Here is a 20,983-nt window from a genome sequence, read left to right as displayed (position 1 = left end):
GGTGGGAAAACATGTTTTCTTTGTAGTGACATTTGCAGTACAAAGTTGATGACAAAGACAAAATAAAATATTAGGCATCTTGATTTAAGATCATATACTCATCTAACTGCAAGAATAGCTTGCCTGGCCCCTACTATCTTTTTATTACATTTCCAGGTGTTTCCATAGGGCAGTGAGCCTCAATGCTTAGAAACATCTCCAAATATATTTTTAATGAAGGCAAGACTGAGTTTTAAACCAGTACAAGTAAAAGTTCAGGGATTGTCAACCCTCAGAAGAATTATGAATCAAGTGTATACATTCTACTTTCAGCACTGTGGAGCTTCCAACACCCCATAGATCCAGACTTGGGTATTTCTTCTCTCCTCTCATTCACTGACGAAGTTTTCACCCTAATCTCTTCTCCATGCCATAAATTTCTCATATCAAGGTGAATTAGGAGATTAATTTTGAAGGATGGGAACAGGGGGTAAGAGACCTTCTCATACGTCCCATAAGTGCCAGTTATAATGGCCCAGGTATAATGCAAAGCATGAATCTCCTCAGTCCATAATTTTTTTTTTCCATGTATTTGAGTCTCTAACACAATGGGATATAATTATATTCAAGAAGCACAGTTAAAAAAAAAATCTTCAAGGATCATAACAAGCCACATGATAGAGGTTTGAGGATGGGCAAAGAATACCAAAGCCGGTGAGTATAATACTCCGTATCTTTTCTTAAGTTACCAAAAATTGGTATTTGCTGAGTAGGATTCATCAGGGGCTCATTTTGTCCAATTTAAGTTGTAATGGGAAAAAGTGTATGTTGATTTTATATCATTCACTGATTACCCTGTATTGCAGAATTAGTATTTCCCCATTGAGTTGGTGCATTATATGCAGTAAAGTGTGGAAACATAAATAAAGGTTCATGTCCCTGTTCACTGTGTTGGATGAGAGGAATACGAGTATTTGTCTCTTTTGCTTTATTGCTTGGATGGGAGCATAATAATCTCAATTTCACAGACTCTTTTACCTTAGTTGAGACTATTTTCTACATTTTATAGAAAACTTAGTTGAAATTGGAGGTTCCATTTGCTTAAGATGATGTCCTTGGGCTTCAGATCCATTCTCCAATTCCCAGTGCTGCCCTGGAATTTGTGCTGCCATGAGATCAGGGTCAGGCCGGCTGCTCGGTTTCTCCATTTTTTCCAATCATAACCAGGGTAGAAAAATAAGGACCTCAACAACTCAGAAAGACATCCATAGACCTGTGTGTATGACAGAGCTCCATGTTACAACAGGACAGTGAAGGGAGCTGGAATTATGGTTATCCCTATAAAAGAGGGTGAAGAGAGATAGTTATTTCATACCATATAAAATCAATCCTAGATTGTTTCTTTTACCACATGGAAGGTTTCGGAACTCCAGAAACTTGTAAAATTTCAATAGAATGGATTTCGAGATGAAGAGGCTTGCTGAACTGTACAAATTTTGTGGATTATTTCTATTTTTAGATATAACTTTTTGTAGCTTAAAGCGTTAGACTTCGCCATTTTCCTTGCTGGGTTGCTGCTAGGTAAATGTTTCTTTTTACTTTTTCTACATATATATATTTTTTCTAATTTTATGAGTAGATCTTTAAACAGAGTGGATTTTATAAGGTAGGTTTATTCTGCCAATTAACCTAGATTTTTTGTTCTGATTTTCTGTTAAGGGAAATCCAGAGGTCTAGTTACTAAAGTAGTTGCTTTTTTTTTTTTTTTTAAATAAACAAGAGTACTTAAATACGGTTAGCTGCATTAATTTTTTATTGTTAAATTTTGGGGGTCTGTTTCAAAAATGTTTATCTCAAGATCTAAAAGACATTGACATCTATGCTCTTTAGAGTTTGAATATTTTGACAGTAAGTGCTTTGAAAAACTAAAATTAATTTATTTATCTATGGGAAAAAAATGCCTTGGTGGCATAGTGGTTAAGTGCTACAGCTGCTAACCAAGAGGTCAGCAGTTCAAATCTGCCACGCTCTCCTTGAAAACTCTATGGGGCAGTTCTACTCTGTCCTATAGGGTCGCTATGAGTCTGAATCGACTCGACGGCAGTGGGTTTGGTTTGGGTATAGGAATAACGGGAACTCTGGTGGCATAGTGGTTAAGTGCTACCGCTTCTTACCAAGAGGTCAGCAGTTCAAATCTGCCAGGTGCTCTTTGGAAACTGTGGGGCAGTTCTCCTCTGCCCCATAGGATCGCTCTGAGTCGGAATCGACTCAATGGCAGCAGGTTTGTTTTTGTTTTGTTTTATAGGAATGATTATATTACCCAGCTCCATTTATTGAATAGACAAGTCTCATCTCGCTGTCTTAACAGGCCACTTCTGGTATGCAGCACAGTTCCGCAAGTATATTGGTTTCTTTCTAGGTCCTCTATTCTGTTACATTGATACATTTGCTTTTTCTTATGCCATTGCCACGTTGTATCAATAACTGTAGTTCTATAAGTCTTGATATCTGATAACACAGGTTATCTTTAAGAGTGTCTTGCTTTTCCTTTACCATGTGCATTTTCTGTACACATTTTGGAGCCCAAGCCCAGGCCCCTTGCGGTCAAGTCCCTTTCGACTCATAGCGTCCCCATAGGGTGCAATAGAACTGCCCCATAGTTTCCAAGGAGCACCTGGTGAATTCAAACTGCCAACCTTTTGGTTAGGAGCAGGAGCATTTAATCACTACTCCCCCAGGGTTTCCACACATTTTAGAGGCAGTATCAAATTCCACAAAATACCCTGGTAAGACTTTGATTGTATTGACATTGGAAGAATAGATCAATTTGGGGAGAATTGACATGATTATGACATTGAGTTGTGTAATTCAGGAACGAGAGTTTCTAAAAGTTTATTTAAGATTTCTATAATTTCTCTTGGTAAAGTTTTAACTTATCTCATGTTTAGAGTCAGTTTATTGGGGTATTTTTCAAAATCATTTTACCAAGTTGTGGAATTTTCCTTCCATTCCAAATTTGTGAAGTCTTTGTCCATTCTAAATGAGTGTTGGTTATTATCCAGTGTTATTTCTTTGTCTATTCAAATGCTCATAATATTGTGTTTTTATTTTAATTTGTTAATATGGTCAATTATATCTATGAATTTTCCAGAATTAAACCATCCAGGTCAACCTGGGATCATTCAGTTTGGTCATAAACCAAAACCCAAACTCTTTGCCATTGAGTCAATTCCAATTCGTAGTGACCCTATAGGACAGAGTCAAACTGCTCCATGGGGTTTCCCAAGCTGTAAATCTATGCAGAAGCAGACTGCCATGTCTCTCCCACACAGAGCAGCTGGTGAGTTTGACCAATCTTTCCATTAGTGTTCAAGCACTTTAACCATTGTACCACCAGGGCTCTTCAATTCGGTCAAAGGGAGTTACACTCGTCCACATTGTAAGATATATCATTTAAGATTTTTGCATCTACATAAGTGAAATTGTGGGTTTTTAAATATTTTTTTAATTATATATTTAACTTTATTCAGTGTTATAATGACCTTCTAAGATGAGTTTCAGGGTAGTATTCATTTTTTGTAATCTGTAAGAGTTTGTACCAAATTTGGATGTATCTCTTCCTTAAAAGTGTGGAAACACCAACCTTTAAGACGATCTGGAACAGAGAGAAGTTGGGTAAAATAAAGGTAGAGAAAACACAATCCTCAAACTAACATTTATTAATTCAAAATATTTGATGTATGCTTCATAGAAGAGGACATAAAGATATAAAAACACTATTCAAAATTAAACTATAGCAAACTACTCCACTCCTTTCAGTGTTGTCTGGTAAAAATAAATGATTCGTCTGGCCCCTGTACATTTAAATAAATTAACTTTGGGTATTTTAGATGAGTCATGCTATACTCAGTTCCCCTGCTTCCTTGTTGCTTTCTTTACTTCATTCCAGGATACTTAGTACAATACTTTGTCCCAATCCCTGAAGCGAAGCATTTCAGATAACATTGCCAGCTTTAGAAGCTGGTTTTCACTTTGTGGTATATTTATAGCAGTTTACTAGGTAATTTTAGGTGTTTCATTAACAAATACATTTTATAATGTATTTGTGTTAGAAAATTCTAACTAGAACATTAAACCCATCATTTCAGAGATGCTAATAAACAAATGTGAGAATGTCTGTTAATCTTTCTTTTTCAGACTGAATATATTACTCACGCAGCGCTGCCTTGATATTCAACACAGCAAAAAGCAGACAGGTTGCGCTCATGTGCTGAAGTGTCGGACACACTGCTCTAGAGGAAACAGAAAAAGTAGTTTAAGTGCATTAGAGTAGGGATGCTGGAGGCTCCTGCAAGCTAGCAATGTTCTTATCTATCATTATAGAAATAATTAAAAAATGTTTAAAACTTACAGAAGCATAGAGGAGTAAGAATACACTTTTTTTCCCTCCTTCCTTCCTTCCTCCCTTCCTCCCTTCCTCCCTTCCTTTCTTTCTCCCTTCCTCCCTTCCTCCCTCCCTTCCTCCCTTCCTTCATTTTTTTCTTTTCTTCCTTTCTTTTTTTACAAAACAAACTAGCTTCTCACTAAAGGATTAGTACACATATGGCTTTGTGACATTGGTTACCTACCCCACCACATGTCAACACTCTCCCTTCTCAGCCTTGGGTTCCCTATTACCAGCTATCCTGTCCACTCCTGCCTTCTAGTCCTTGCCCCTGGGCTGCTGTGTAACCCTTTAGTCTCGTTTTGTTTCATGGGCCTGTCTAATCTTTGCCTGAGGGGTGAACCTCAGGAGTGACTTCATTACTGAGGTAAAAGGGTGTCCGGGTCCATATTCTCAGAGTGTCTTTCTCCAGTCTTTGCCAGGATGGTAAGCCTAGTCTTTTTTTTTTTTTTTTTGTGAGTTAGAATTTTGTTCTACATTTTTCTCCAGCTCTGTCCCAGACCCTCTGTTGTTATCTCTGTCAGAGCAGTCAGTGGTGGTAGCCGGGCACCATCTAGTTGTACTGGTTTCAGTCTAGTGGAGGCCGTGGTAGATGCTGTCCATTAGTCCTTTGAACTAATCTTTCCCTTGTGTCTTTAGTTTTCTTCGTTCTCTCTTGCTCCCGAAGGGGGAGACCAGTGCAGTACCTTAGATGGCAGCTTACAAGCTTTTAAGATTCCCAGACACTACTCACCAAATAGAACATAGAACCTTTTCTTTATAAACTATGTTATGACAACTGAGCTAGATGTTCCCCGAGACCATGGTCCCCACATCCCTCAGCCCAGTAATTCGGTCCCTCACGGAGTTTGGATGTGCCTGTGGAACTTCCATGACCTTGCCTTGTACAAGTTGTGCTGGTTTCCCCAGTATTGTGTACTGTCTGTCTTACACATCGAAGTTACCACTTATTTATTTTCTATTTAGTGTTTTTCTATCCTCACCACTTGTAAACACCAAGGATTGTTTCTTTTTGCGTATAAACCTTTTCATGACTTTTTTTTACAGTAGTGGCCTCATACAATATTTGTCCTTCTGTAATTGACTTATTTCACTCAACATAAAGTCCTCCAAATTCATGCACGCTGTGAGATGCTTCACAGATTCATCGTTGGTCTTTATCATTGCATAATACTCCACTGTGTGCACTATAGTTTATTTATCCATTCATCTGTTGATGAGCATCTAAGTTGTTTCCATCTTTTTGCTGTTGTGAACAATGCTGCAATGAACTTGGATGTTCATGTGTCTATTCTTGTGGCTGCTCTTTTTTTTATATTCCTAGGAGTGTGAATGCTGGATTATACGGTATTTCTATTTCTGGCTTTGGAAGGAAGCACCATATCGTTTTCCAAAATGGTTGTACCATTTCGCATTCCCACCCAGCAGTGCATGAGTTCCCATCTCTCCACAGTTTACACAACATTTATTATTTTCTGTTTTTTTTTTTTTTTAATTCCTGCTAGTAATGCCAGGGCAAGACGGTATTTCATTCTGGTTTTGATTTGCATTTCACTAATGTCTAGTTTTATATTTATTTACGTCTTTGATCCATTTTGAATTAACTTTTGTGTATGGTGTGAGATATATGTCCTGTTTTATTTCTCTGATGACGGACATCTAGTTTTGCTAGCACCATTTGTTAAAAAGACTGACTTTTCCACATTTGTTGGACTTTGGACTCTTCTCAAAGATCAGGTGACCATAGATGGATGGATTTACATCTGGTTCTCAATTCTGTTCCACCGGTCAACGTAACTGTTGTTCTACCAGTACCAGAGTGTTCTGACTACCAGACCCCTCCTACTTTATTTTTCTTTTTCAATAGTATTTTACATATCCAGGTCCTCTTTCCTTTCCACGTAAATTTAATAATTAGTTTTTCCATCTCTTTAAAGAATGTTGTTGGTGTTTGGATCCAGATTGCACTGTGTTTGTAAATTGCTCTGGGTAGAATTGTCATTTTCACAATGTTGAGTCTACCCGTCTATGAGCATAGAACGTTTTCGCATGTATGTAGATCTCTTTAGGTTTGTTGCAGTAGTGTTTTGTAGCTTTCTTTGTATATATCTTTTATACCCCTGGTTAGATTTATTCCTAAGTTATTTATTTTTTTAGGGGCTGTTACAAATTGGGAAACCCTGGTGGTGTAGTGGTTAAGTGCTACGGATGCTAACCAAAGGGTCGATAGTTTGAATCCACCAGGCGCTCCTTGGAAACCCTGTGGGGCAGTTCTACTCTGTCCTATAGGGTTGCTATGAGTCTGAATCGACTCGACGGCACTGGGTTTGGTTTTGGGTGTTTTGTTGTAAATTGTATTTTTTCCTGATTTCTTTTTCATCGTTCTCTTTATTGGTGTATAAGAATTCAACTGATTTTTGTATATCACATATCCTGCTACTCTATTGAATCTTTCTATTAGTTCCAGTATTTTTCTAGTGGAGTCTTTTGGGTTTTCTTTGTATAGTATTTTATCATATGCAAAAAGAGACACTTTTACTTCTTCATTACTAGTTTGAATGCTCTTTATTTTCTTTTCTTTCCTTACTGCTCTTGCTAGAGCTTCCAGCTCAAGTTTAAATAAGAGTGGTGGTAAAAGCCGTCCTTGTCTTGTTCCTGTTTTCAAGAGAAATGTTTTCAGCCCCTTCCCCTTAAGAATGATGTAGGCTGATGGTTTTGTATAGATGCCCTTTATTATGTTGAGGAATTTCCCTTTTATACCTATTTTACTGAGAGTTTTTATCAGCAATAGTTGTTGGACTTTGTTGAATGTCTTTCTGCATCGACTGAGATGATCATGTGATTTTTTTATGTTATTTAAGCAGTGGATTATGTTGATGGATCTTCTAATGTTGAATCATTCTTGCATAACTGGTATGAATCCCAACTGGTCATGGTGTATTTTTTTTTTTTTTTTTAATATATGATGCTGAATTCTATTGGCTAGAATTTTGTTGAGAGTTTTTGCATTTATGTTTATGGGAGATATACCCAGAAAACCCAGTGCTGTAATAGGTTTGTTATTTTCTTTTTTTGTGGTGTCTCACTTGGCTTTGGTATCAGGGTTATTCTGGCTTCATAGAATGAATTTGGAAGTATCCATTCCTTTTCTATGCTTTGAAATAGTAGTACTGGTGTAAGCTCATCTCTGAATGTTTGGTAGAATTCTCCAGTAAAGCCATTTGGGCCACGACTTTTTTCGTTGTTGGGTTTTTTTTTTTTTTTTAATCTCTTCTCTTGTTATGGGTCTGTTCAGATTTTCCACATCATTTTGTGTTAGTTTGTGTAGGTAGTGTGTTTCCAGAAATTTGTCCATTTCCTCTAGGTTTTCATATTTTTTGGAGTATAGTTTTTCCTAATACTCTCTTATGATCTTTTTTACTTCAGTTGGGTCTGTTCTAATGCCCCCCATTTCATTGATTTCGGTTATTTGGGTCCTCTCCTGGTTTTCTTTCATCAATTCGGCCAGTGGTTTGTCGATTTCGTTGACCCTTTCAAAGAACTAACTTTTGGTTTTGTTGATTCTATTGTTTTTCTATTCTCTATTTCATTTCATTCTGCTCTGATCTTTATTTCCTTTCTTCTGGTGGCTGTGGGCTCCTTTTGCTGTTCTTTTTCTATCTGTTTGAGTTGTGTAGGTAATATTTTATTTTTATCCCTTTCTTCTTTGTTGATGTTTGCATCTGTTGCTATAAATCGACCTCTGAGCACTGCCTTTGCAGTGTCCCAAAGGCTTTGATATGAAGTGTTTTCAGTCTCATTTGATTCTAGGAATTTTTGATTCCATCTTTGATTTTTTCTATTACCCAGTGGTTTTTAAGCAGGATGTTATTCAGTTTCTGTGTAACGAATTTTTTTTCCTCCCTCTTCCTATTGTTAATTTGCATTTTGATGGTATTTTAATCAGGGAAGATACTTTGTATTATCTCAGTTTTGGGGATTTTGCTGACTGTTACTTTGTGCTATAAGAAGTGTTCTATTCTGGGGAAGGTTCCATGTGCTTTGGAAAAGAATGTGTACTTTACAGCTGTTGTTTGGAGTGTTCTATATATGCCTCAGAGGTAAAGTTGGCTGTTTTTGTCCTTTCAATCCTCTGTATCTTTGCTGAGTTTCTTTCTAGATGTTCTGGCCTTTACTGGGAGTGGTGTGTTAAAGTCTCCTACTATTATTATAGAACTGTTGATTTCTCTTTTCAGTGCTGTTAGAATTTGTTTTATGTATTTTGGAGCCCTGTCATTGGGCGCATAGATATTTATTATGGGTAAGTATGTCTTCATGATGGATTGTCCTTTTAATCATAGAATGCCATTCTTTGTCTTTTAATGTAGATTTTGTTTTAAAGTCTATTTTATCTAAGATTAGTATTGCCACTTCTGCTTTTTTGGGGGAGGGGTATTTGCTTAATATACATATATTTTTTCCATCCTTTGATTTTTAATACATTAATGTCTTTGTTTTTAAGGTGTGTCTGTTGTAGACAGCATATTGATGAATCCTGTTTTTATTTATTTGATTGATTGATCGATTTTTAAATCCATTCTTTCACTCCCTTTCTTTATGGGTGCATTTAGGCCATTTATGTCAGTGCAAGTATTGATAAATGTGAGTTTATTGCTGTCATTTTGTAGTTTGTTTATTCATTTATTCACTCATCCATGAATTTGTGGTGCTGATGTTTTCTTTGTTCTTCTTGCTCTCCCATGCTGAATTCCTTTTGTTTGTGGGTGTTTTTGTATTTGTTTTTCTCTAGTTTTTGTAGATTATGTGTTTGCTGATGCTTTATGTCTCTCTATTTTGTTGAGTAGGATTGTCAACTTTCTTTATGGTTACCTTGAAATTTATACTTATCTTCCTAAGTTTAAACCAGTCTTTTATTACTTGGCATTTTCTTGCTTTCTTCTCCGTTAGAAAGTTCTATACCTAAACCGTTTACTCCCTGTTTCATTGTTTTGAAGTTGTTGTCATTTACAGATTAACCTCTCTTTTCCCTGTTGTAAATCTTTTAAGTTTGATTAATCCTCAAGTGTTCATTTCCTAGGTTGGTATCTGGCTGGCGTGGCCTTGAGTCCCAGATTCACTCTGTCTTCTGAGGTTGTTGGGTCTCAAAACAAAGGACTCCCTTTAATAATTCTTGTAATTTGCTTTGGTTTTTATATATTCCCTTAATTTCTCTTTGTCTGGAAATGTCCTAATTTCACCATCATATCTGCATGAGAGTTTTGCAGAACATATTATTCTTGGTTGGCCTTTTTTTTTTTTTCTTTCACGGTTTTATGTATATCATCCAATTGCCTTCTTGCCTGCTCAGTCTTACTGTTTCCATTCTGTGTGTGACTTTCGGGTTTCCTTGAGGTGCTCTCAGGATTCTTTCTTTGGTTTTAGCGAGTGTGATTATGATATGCCTTGGTGATTTGCTTTCTGGTACTATCATATATGGGGTTTGTTGAGCTTCTTGCATGGTCAACTTTTTAACTTTCATGATATTAGGGAAGTTTCTGTCAGTAATTATTCAATGGTCTTCTCTGTGTTTTCCATTTTCTCCCCCTGTTCTGGAATCCTGATCACTTGCAAATTTTGGCTTTTGATTGTATCCCACATCATTTTCAGGGTTTCTTCATTTTTTTTTTTTCTGATTTTTCATCAAACACAGTGGTATCCAAGTATTTCTCTTCAATTTTGCTGATCATATCTTCAATTGTTTCAAACCTGCTCCTCAGACCCTGTATGACACTGTCTATTTTTGAAATATTGTTGTTTATCTTTTGGATTGCTGATGGTTATTTTTGTATGATTTCCAGTTGGGAATTTATTTTGGCATTTTGTTCCTGTATTATTTTTCTGACTTATTCCATTGTTTTGTCTACTTTTTTCCATGATTTTGTCTATTTTTTCCTCATTTTTCTCTGCTTTTCCCTTCAACTCTTGAATAGTCCTGAATAGTAGAGATTTGAATTCCCTATCAGGTAATTCCAATGCCTTTTCTTCTGCTGGAAGGTCATCTGGTGTATTATTTTGGACACCAACTGGAACCATTCTTTCCTATTTTTTTATATGTTTTGACAGTGTCTGCTGTCTTTGGGACTTTCAGTAGTTATTTTCTTTCTTTATTGATTGTAGATCTGTTTGTTTCATCCTGCTTTTTGTTTTATTTGGTTAAGTCTGAGCAAGCTGGATGTCATTGTGTGTTGTTTGCTAGTCTGTGGGCACAATACTTCTCATCACCTTGTCCAATGGACAGGGCCAGTCACTCTTCTATGGTGCAGCAGAGCAATTCTAGCGGGTTCCCTGTCTCCTACTGGGAGCTCTGTGAGCTGCTTTCCTGTACTCCCTGTCTGCCATTCTCAAACTGTTGTCCAAGTTGGTGAATCTGTGCTGCATTAGCTGGTAGGGGCCCTCCACTCCACATCTCTCCATCCTCTCTTTTCTCTTATTCCATTTGGTGCTTCATTGAGTTCTCTGTCTCTTCATTTAAAGTTTAGGGTTCCAGGATTGATGTTTGTCTCTGTTTTACTTAGTTTTTTGGGTTGTTGCTGTTGAGGGATGGTATGGGGCTTCTGTCTATAGCACCATGTTGGCTCTGCCTCCAAGAATACACTTTTTAAAAATCAAATGCTTACTGGATAAGAATATCATTTAGAAATACTCTTGATGACAAGGAAAAGAAAATCAAAGTGTGTTAAATTCGTTAATAATGGTTTTCTCTGGGTATTGGCGCTGAAGATGCAGGAGCAAGGAGGAGAGGCCTATACCTTTTTATTATAATTTCTCCTAAACTTTGATGTTTTTGCTAATTGTATGTATTTTAAAATTAAGAAAATAATAGAATGTTATCTTTTCCAATCTAGTTCAAACATATTTTATGTTCTATTGCTGAAAGAATTGTATACCTTGCAATGATAACCAGTATATAACACAAAAATAGAATTATTGTAATATATCAGCCACTTCTTGCAAACCCTATGGGATAGTTCTATTTTATCTGGTGGGGTCACTATGAGTTGGAATTGACTTGAGAGCAACAGTTCTCTTTATGCTGTAATGGTTTCTAAATTCGGTTCTAGGTTCAATGACAAAGATGGGTTTTGTTTGAATTACTTCATCTGAAAAAATCAATTTATCTCACACATAATGGTTTTGTATACTAAAGTTTTACCTGGTGATAACTTCTGGAATGTAATAACTATTCTGGTGGTTCTTCCCACAGTATGTTTCCTTAATGGCATGGATGGATAAGCAAAACCTAACAGTGATAAAGGAATTCATACTAATGGGGATCACAGACCGCCCTGAGCTCCAGGCTCCATTCTTCGGGTTGTTCCTCATCATCTACATGATTTCAGTGGTGGGCAACTTGGGCATGATCATCCTCACCAAGATGGACTCCAGGCTAAAAACACCCATGTACTTTTTTCTCTGGCATCTGGCTTTTATTGATCTTGGACATTCAACTTCTGTGGGACCCAAAATGTTGGTAAATTTTGTAGTGAATCAAAATACAGTCCCCTATAATTGGTGTGCTATACAGCTAGCCTTCTTCATAATGTTTGTTGTTAGTGAACTTTTCATTCTGTCTGCAATGGCCTGTGACCGCTATGTGGCCATCTGTAACCCTCTGCTCTACAAAGTCATTATGTCTCAAAGAGTATGCTGGGGTCTGGTGATAGTTCCCTATCTCTACAGTGCCTTTCTCTCTCTTCTGACCACAATAAAGATTTTTATTTCTTCCTTCTGTGGCTATAATGTCATTAGTCATTTCTACTGTGACAGTCTTCCATTATTAACATTGCTGTGCTCAAGCACACTTGATGTTGAACTGATAATACTAATCTGTTCAGCATTTAATTTAATTTCATCCTTTTTGATAGTTCTTGTGTCCTACATGTCGATCCTGGCAACTATCCTCAGGATGAACTCTGCAGAGGTTAGGTACAAGGCCTTCTCCACATGCTGATCTAACCTGATAATAGTATTTCTGTTATATGGGACTCTATATTCTTTATGTATGTTCAACCCAAATTCAGCCATTCCTTTGACACTGATAAGATGGCCTCTGTATTTTACACTGTGATAATACCTATGCTAAATCCCTTAATATATAGTTTGAGAAACAAAGAGCTAAAAGGTGCCTTGCATAAGATATTGAAAAATTTATGCAAAATTCCTATTTAATGTTGAATGTAGAGTGCATATTCAACAAATTAATTTATAGACAGTTGTTTATTAAAGGTTCTAGGTTTTTAGAAATAAAATGTGTAAAAGGCATGGGATACTAGAAAAATTTCCCATGTCTTCAATTAAAATGTATACATTATAGATGTTGAAGTACTGATTTTCCTTCTGATATCAATGTTGGTTTGGGCTCAAGTTCAGCACATGTGCCTGAATTTGACATCACTGTTGTCACATTGCCAAATATGTATGTTACCATTAAAGTGAAGCCTTTTGTATCCATCTCTCAGTAATAATCTTTTCTAAAAAATTAAATAATAAATTTTTTAAAAAATATATTTTCTTTGTGTCTTACATATCATTTAAACCACAGTGTTTGTACCTTGCTTATATATAGCAAATATTTTAAAAACATCTTTCTTCACAACACTTCAGCTCTGTCTCCCTTATAATAGATGACACCTCAGATTTCTGTTGAAATAAAAGTTAAATATGTTACTAAGCAGAAACAGAAGTGTAACTGTTTTCAAGTGACATGACTGTGTACCTAAAAAACCTAGAATAATGTATCAGCTAAAGAGAAAGAAATAACTTTTCAAGGTTGACAGATATGAGATTAATATATTACAAAAAATAGATTGTTTTGCTATGCACTAGTAACATGTGGAAAAGAATTTAAAAGTATGATTTGCAACAGCACAAAAATAAAAAAAAAATAAGAAATTATCTAATGTAAGATTTGAAGACATCAAGGCTAGAAACTGCAAAATGTTACTGAGTTATTAAAGAAGATATAAAGGCAGAGACATACCATGTCCATGGGTTGAAAGAAATAAATATTATGAAAATGTCAAGTCTTCTTAACTTACCCCATAAATTTAATGCAATTAGAATACAAATTCCAATATATGTGTATGTTTGAGTGTGTGAGTATATATATTTACATATATATAAATATGTGTATATATATATATATATATATATATATATGTATGTATGTCATTGTTAGGTGTTGTCAATTCAGTTCCAACTCATAATGAATTAAAGACGCAAGAAGTTAAAGCAAAGTACTATAATGACGTGCAAAGACCTGCAGTTAGAAAACCATAAAGGAAAAATATACTTGGCCTTTCTGAATCTGAAAGAAATGAAGAAAAAATTCAAGGCTCAACTTGCAATATTGAAGAATTTTATGGGAAAATATTAAACAACAGGACACATCGAAAGAAGATGAAAGGAATACACAGAGTCACTGTATCAAAAATAATTGGTGGATGTTCAACCATTTTAGGAGGTAGCATTTGATCAGGAACTGATGGTACTGAAGGAAGAAGTCCAAGCTGCACTGAAGGCACTGGTGAAAAACAAGGCTCCAGGACTGACAAAACACAGATTGAGATGTCTCAACAAACAGATGCAGAGCTAGAATTGCTTACTTATCCATGCCAAGAAATTTGGAACACAACAACCTGGCCAATTGACTGGAAGAGATCAGTATTTATACCTATTCCCAGGCGAGGTAATCCAACCAAATAGAGAAATTATCAAGCAATATCATTAGTATCACACACAAGTAAAATTTTTCAAACATCTTTCAAAAATGACCACAGCAGTTATCAGCAGGGAACCGCCTGAAATTGAAGCTGGATTCGAAAGAGGATGTGGAACCAGGTGTATCATTGCTGATGTGATCCTGGCTGAAATCAGAGAACACCAAAAGCTGTTTACCTGTGTTTCATTTACTCTGAAAAAGCATTTGACTCTGTGGATCATAAGAAATTATGGATAACATTGTGAAGAATGGGAATTCCAGAACTCTTAATTGTGCTCATGAGGAATCTGTGCATACACCAAGAGGCAGTCATTTGAACAGAACAAGGGGATGATATTGCACGGTTTACAGTCAGGAAAGGTGTGTGGCAGGGTTGTATCTTTCCACCATACCTATTAAGCCTATATGTTGAAGAAATAATCTTAGAAGCTGGGCTATATGAAGAAGAATGGGGCATCAAGTTTGGAGGAAGACTCATTAACAACATAGGCTACACAGATGACACTGCCTTGCTTGTTGTAAGTGAAGAGGACTTGAAGCTCTTACTGATGAAGATAAAAGACTATAGCTTTCAGGATGGATTACATGCCAACATAAAGAAAAGAAAAATCCTCACAGCTAGACCTATAAGCAACATCATGATAAGCGGAGAAAGATTGAAGTTTTCAAGAATTTCATTTTACTTGGATCCACAACCAATGCCCATGGAAGTCACAGTCAAGAAATCAAAAGATGCATTGAACTGGGCAAATCTGTTGAAAAAGGTCTCTTTAAAGTGTTGAAAAGCAAAGATGTCACCTGGAAGACTAAGGTGAACCTTACTCAAGCCATCAATTTTCAATTGCCTCATGTGCATGTGAAAGTTGGACGATTAATAAGGAGTACAGAAGACTGACACCTTTGAATCGTGGTGTTGGTGAAGAATATTGGATATACCATGGACTGCCAAGAGAATGAACATATCTGCCTTGGAAGAAGTACAACCAGAATGTTCCTTAGAAGCAAAGATGGCGTAGAGGCTCAGGAAAAAAGAGGAAGACCCTCAAAGAGATGGAATGACACAGTGGCTGCAACAACGAGCTCACGCATAATGATTGTGAGGATGAAGCAGGACCAGGCAGTGTTTCCTTCTGTTGTACATAAGGCCGCTATGAGTCAGAACTGACTTGATGGTCCATAACCACGACAGCAATAAAAATTGGCAAAACTTATCAATGCTGTTCCACCACATGTCTGTCAGTTTGTTGTACTGTGGCGGCTTGCATGTTGCTGTGATACGGCAAGGTTTGCCACTGGTATATCAAACACCAGCAATGTCATCCATGGCGAACTAGTTTCAGTGGAGCTTCCAGACTAAAACAGACTGGAAAGAAGGACCTTGCAGTGTACTTCTGAGAAAATTAGCCACATAGGGTTTTATCTTATGAATAGCAGTGGAACCTTGATATAGTACTAGAAGATGAGCCCCTCAGGTTGGAAGAGACACAAACGATGACTGGGGAAGAGCTTCCTCCTCAAAGTAGAGTCAACCTTAATGATGTGGATGGAGTCAAGTTTTTGGGGCCCTTCATTTGCTGATGTGGCATGACTCAAAATGAGTAGAAATAACTATAAATATTCACTAATAATCAGAGTGTAGAATGTACGAAGTATGAATCTAGACAAATTGGAAGTCATCAAAAATGAAATTGAATGCATGAACATGGATTTCTGAGGCATTAGTGAGCTGAAATGGACCAGTACTGGCCATTTTGAATCAGAAAATAATAAGGTCTGTTATATCAGGAGGGAAACATTGAAGACGCATATTGTCCCATTCATTGTCAAAAAGGACATTTCAAGATGAATCCTGAAGCACAATGCTGTCAGTGATAGGATAATATGCGTATACCTACAAGGACAACCAGTTAAGACCACTATTATTCAAATTTACCTCCTGTTTCACATGGGGTCACTACGAGTCAGAACTGACTTGATGGCACCTGACAACAACAACAACCTGTTCTATTAGAAGTCAGCATAGTGGTTATATTTCTGGGTTGCTGCTAATGATATTTGTTGCTATTATTAAATGCGGATTCTGGTTAAAAAGATGTATTAAGTATTTAAAAACATATTTATACTGTGTACATACTTCAATAATAAATTAATAGCACCATACCAAAAACAAAACCAAACCAGTTCTCATCAAGTCAATTCCGAACCAGGGAGATCCATGTGTTTCCACGTAGACATGCGTTTCACAGGGTTTTCAGTGGCTGTCGCCTTTCAGAAGCCGATCACCAGGCCTTACCTCTGAAGTATCTCTGGATAGGTTTGAACCACCAACCTATCAGTTAATAGCCCAGTGCTTAATGGTTTGCCCCACCCAGGGACTCCCTCAAAACACCATGAAAATGGAGAAAACACAATTTTCCCTTGTGAATTTTTTTTAAATTATGTACTGGGTAGAATTTATACATGTCTCTGTTGTGTCTTCACAGGTACAATATTTTGATTTTAGATTCCTAGATGGCAGCAGAGTAGGCTTAATCCAGAGAAGTTGTGAAAAGTTACCTAAAATAATCCCCCTCCTATGGGAATATAAAGGTATTTTGTATAATTAGTAGATATCTCATCGGCTTTCTTTGAACCTTTCAAATGCTTTAGGAGTAATTAACAAACTGTATTCCTTCCCCTCAGGGAAACCCTCAAAGGAAGAAAGAAGCCCATAAATTCTCCTTATTGGGCTATGTTAGCTATGCAAGGGAAGCACACAGGGATTCTTCATTAGTGGTGAGTAAGGTAGGCGGCACATATTCCTGTGACTACCCCTCAGAGTTCCAGCGTTTTTTCATGACCCCAACTGCCATTTAACCTCAAACCCACACTAGAGGACTTAGTCACAGGAATTAACAATTCTCTTTGATAACCATACTTTCTGAGGTAGTATGATGTTGGAACCACCTTTACAGTCCTTGAGAAAAGTTAGACATATAATTCCATTTCCTCCACATTTAGTTGATATTCTTCAGATTGTAAAAAAACACCGGCTCAGAAGGTGCAGTTAATATTGTTAACTCCCCTTCCAAATCCCTAAGATTTTCGTGATCCTTTTGGTGTAGTGGTTAAAGGAGTCCACTGCTAACGGAACGGATGGCAGTTCCACCCCACCAGGGGCTCCAAGGGAGAAAGACGTGGCAGTCTGCTTCTGTAGAGGTTTACAGCCTTAGAAATGCTTTGGGGTCACTTCAAGTCAGAATCAACTGAGCGGCAGTGGATTTTGCTTTTTCAGGCCCTCAATTAAGATGTCAGATGTGGTACTGTCATTTGTAGGTAATCGGATTTGTTTTACAATTGTTAACCTCAATTAATAACAGATTACCATATTGTTTTCTGGTTTTATTTAAATTAAAAAAAAAAAAACTAGTAATATTTTGATGATCCTAGCATTTGCTGTTTTTCAAATATATCATGATATTTCATGTATTTCCTGAATTTACCAATATCACCAAGGGATCAAAGACACCGTTTCAGTTGGAGGCATGGCCAAAGCAAAATATTTAAGTGTCCGTTTTACTACATCATGGGTCTCTCACGCCACGTCTGATCAGTAAGAGGACTGCCCCTCCCCCATCCTTCAAAGGCTGGATGGAGTCTTTGAAATGTCATCAAATTATTCCTTAAATGAGTAAGTAAATATATATCTAATGCAGATGAGAAATAAGATTAAACCCTGCACCACTATAGGTTTAAGAAAATAAGAGACCTTGCAAAGTTAAAATCAGCAAAATGTATTATGCTTTAAATCGAGGCATCTTTTTCTCTCATTTATTAGTAGCTCTGGGTCTTTTTTCTCCCTCAAAAATTACTTGCGTATTTAAGTAAATATATTTCAATGCATATTTTCCTTGATACTCGCATTGTGGAAAAAAATTCATTTTCACCTAACTTAGTGTTGGGAGCCCTCAGATGGTGCAAAGGAATTAGTCATTGAAAACCCTATGTGGTACAGCTCTACCGTGACACACGTGGGGTCTCCCTGAGCGACGGTCTACTCCACAGCAAATGGCTGGTCAGCAAAACACCCTGTAAAGGAGAAGTGGTGGTTTAGTGGTAGAATTCTTTACTTCCTTGCAAGTGACCTGGGTTCAATTCCTGGCCAACATACCTCGTGCACAGCCACCAACTGTCCCTCGGTGGAGGCTTGCAGGTTGTCATGGTACCGAACATTTTTCAGCAGAGCTTCCAGACTAAGAACGACTAGGAAGAGAGGCCTAGCAGTTTACTTCTGAAAATCAGCCTGTAGAAACCCTGTAGATCACAACAGTCTGATCCACAATGGCACAGGGAAGGCAGCGTTTCCTTCATTTGTGCTTGGAGTTGGGGCTGACTCCATAGCAGCAAACAACAGCGGCAAAATCTCCACACGGCCTGGTTTTCTAATAACAGTACAAGTCTAAGCACCGTCCGTGAGACGTTCTTCCAGGTTTTGAGAGTCTGGCAAAATGCAGATATATTAAATAATGATAATAATAATAATAATACAGCTTAAAATGTCAGAACCACGTTATCCTCAATAATCATATAAAATAATGTAAATAGTCTTATAAAATCATGTAAAAATGACTTCAGTGCTTTACATAGAACTCGAGAGATGTGACAGAAATGTCATGTGTCTTTTCTCACTTATAGGAAAATGTGTACACTAGCACGGATTTGGAGAAAAAAATCACTTTTTCAGTATGTCATTGATTGTTCTAGATAAAAGTTATACTGCTTTTTTATTGTACTCATTAGGGTAATGTCCTAAATGCATTGTCCCTTGAGAATTATTTTGGTGTTACTGAAACAAGCCAGGAGTCTTGGTGGTACGGTGCTTAAGAAGTCAGCTGCTCACTAAAAGGTTGGCAGTTCACATCCACCAGTCGCTCCTCGGAAACCCTGTGGGGCGGTTCTACTCTATCCTGTAGGTTTCCTGTGAGTCAGAATTGGCAGCCTCTGGTTTTTTTTGTTTGTTTGTTTGTTTTGATTTTTGGATATAAACCATGAAGCATTATATATATAAATAGAAGTGTATATATATATAAACCAAAGCTGTTACCATTGAGTGGATTCCGACTCATGGCAACCTCGTGTATTACAGAGTAGAATTGCTTCATAGCGTTTTCTTGCCCGTAATCTTTACAGAAACAGATTGCTTGACCTTGTCACGTGGTGCCACTGGGTGGTTCAAAGAGGCAAACTTTAGGTGAGTAGTCCATCTCAAACCACTTGCACCACCCAGGAATCCTGTAAAGGTCAGGAAAGTGTATCAGAAGGTCGTGGTCTTGTAACCATTCTCGATGTGAGATAATTGGTTGCCACCTATTATCTGCATGTTTTGAAATGCAAAGAAGAAGAAACACTTGAGACAGGAAGCTGCTAACATGCCAGAAAAAGTCTAGGAGAACTACCATCAAAGGTAGTCCAAGGGGATTCTAGGTGGGGAAACAGAGATTTTCTGTGTAGTGACATTTGAAGTAGAAAGTTGATGACAAAGCCAAAATAAAATATTAGGCATCTTGACTTAAGATAATATACCCATCTCACTGCAATAATAGCACGCCTGGCCCCTACGATCTCTGTATTACATGTTTCCATAGAGAAGTGAGCCTCAAGGCTTAGAAGCATGTCCAAGCATTTTTTTTAGTGAAGGCGAGACTGAGTTTAAAATCAGCACAATTCAAAGTTCAGGGGCTGTCAATCCTTGGAACCCTTAAAAATCAAGTATACGGGTTCTACTTTTAGTGCTGTTGAACTTCCAACACTCCCTAACTCCAGGCTTGGGGATTTCTTTTCTCCTGTCATTCACTGAGGGAAGTTTTCATCCTGATCTGTTCTCATCTCAAAGGTGAATTGGGAAAACTATTTCTGAAGGATGGAAACAGGAGGGTAAGAGACCTTCTTATACCTCACATAAGTGCCAGTTATAATGCACAGGTATAATGCAAAGCATGAATCTACTCAGTCCATAAGGTTTTTTCCATGTATTTGATTCTCTGACACAATGTGATAAAATTATATTCAAGAAGTACAGTTTAAAAAAAAAAAAAATTCAAGGACCATAACAAGCCATATAATACAGGTTTGGGGATTGACATGGAACATCAAATTTGTGGGTATCTTTTCTTAAGTTACGAAAAATTGCTACTTGCTAAAGTAGGATTCTTCAAGGGCTCATTCTGTCTGATTTCAAAGTTTTAATGAGAAAAGGTTTAAGTTGATTTTATTTAAATCATTGATAGCCCTCTATTTCAGAGTTAGTATTTCCCTATCGAGATGGTGCAGTATATTTTACACACTAAAGTGCGGGAACATAAACAAGGGCTCATGTCCCTGTTAACTGTGTTGGATGAGAGGAATATGAGTATTTGTCCCTTTTGCTTTATTGTTTTAAATAATTAGTATGTGTACATGTTTCTGTCATATTAACTCACCCAAAGGCAGCAGGACCCGATGTATTTTTAGGGCCCTTCAAAATTCTCCCTTCCTTCCTCTCTTTCTTTCACTCCCTCCTTTGGATGAGAGCAGAATGCCCTCAATTTCACAGACACATTTACCTTAGTTGAGACTATTTTCTACATTTTATAGAAAACATTTGAAATTGGAGGTTCCATTTGCTTAAGACGATGGCCTTGGGCTTCAGGTCCATTCCCCAAATCCCAGTACCGCCCTGGAATTTTTGCTGCCATGGCCAGCTGCTCGGTTTCTCCATTTCTTCCAATCATAACCAGGGAGGAAAAATAAGGACATCAACTCAGAAAGCCATCCATAGACCT

At 37.2% G+C, this 20,983-nt stretch overlaps 1 pseudogene; it reads left to right on the top strand.

Annotated features, from left to right (window-relative positions):
• The first annotated feature begins 5,902 nt into the window (after positions 1-5,902).
• Positions 5,903-13,604, top strand: LOC100660259 (olfactory receptor 8K3-like; annotated as a pseudogene).
• The last annotated feature ends 7,379 nt before the right edge of the window (positions 13,605-20,983 follow it).

This window comes from Loxodonta africana, chromosome 7 (genome assembly GCF_030014295.1).
Source record: "Loxodonta africana isolate mLoxAfr1 chromosome 7, mLoxAfr1.hap2, whole genome shotgun sequence".
NCBI classification, from domain to species: domain Eukaryota; kingdom Metazoa; phylum Chordata; class Mammalia; order Proboscidea; family Elephantidae; genus Loxodonta; species Loxodonta africana.
Note: the sequence above shows the minus strand (reverse complement) of the source record. Positions and strands in the feature narration are given on the sequence as shown.